Here is a 671-nt window from a genome sequence, read left to right as displayed (position 1 = left end):
AAGTCAGTCGATCTCTTTCGTTCCCGATTCTAGTCTATTATTCATGTATTAAATTCATTATCAGTTATCTTTATAATAAACTCTTAATTGTTCTATAATCGACTCTTCATCGCTTTATTGCTCACTCCTGCTCATCAATTGCCCTTAGAATGGAGATCTTTTCAGGGATCACCTCCCCTCTAATCTCCAAACATACTGCCTCCGAATCCACCAGAGCCTTAGTTAGCCTATTACGTCTTTTAAGCCTGAACATGTTGGAGATCAGTACATTAGAGTTCTCTTCCTCAGTAATCTGCTTGAGTTCTGCCAGGGTCATATCTTCTGGGATCTCTTTAATCACAACCTTTCTGCTGATCTTGTACTTCGGAATGTAGGCGTTAATTCCTGCTTCTTGTAGTGGTCTATTATTTAGTGCACCGTTAGCCATGGTTTTCGACTGGAAGATAGCCTTCCACGTGTCCCTTAAGTACTTAGCAATCTGAGTAAATTTAATGTTGTACTTGCAAAGAATTTGTGAAATCTTTACAAGCGAGATCTTCTCTTTAATTGATCCAGCGACCGATTTAATGCGGAACAAAACAATGAACGGAGCCCTAGAGTAAGCATCATACTTAACTCTCTTCTCCATGTTGACCTCAGGTGTTTTGACGCTAATACTTTTCTCGAGATCA

This window comes from Wasmannia auropunctata, unplaced genomic scaffold, assembly GCF_000956235.1.
Source record: "Wasmannia auropunctata unplaced genomic scaffold, wasmannia.A_1.0 LD336078.1, whole genome shotgun sequence".
Classification (NCBI taxonomy): Eukaryota; Metazoa; Arthropoda; class Insecta; order Hymenoptera; family Formicidae; genus Wasmannia; species Wasmannia auropunctata.
This window is presented reverse-complemented; position numbering follows the sequence as displayed.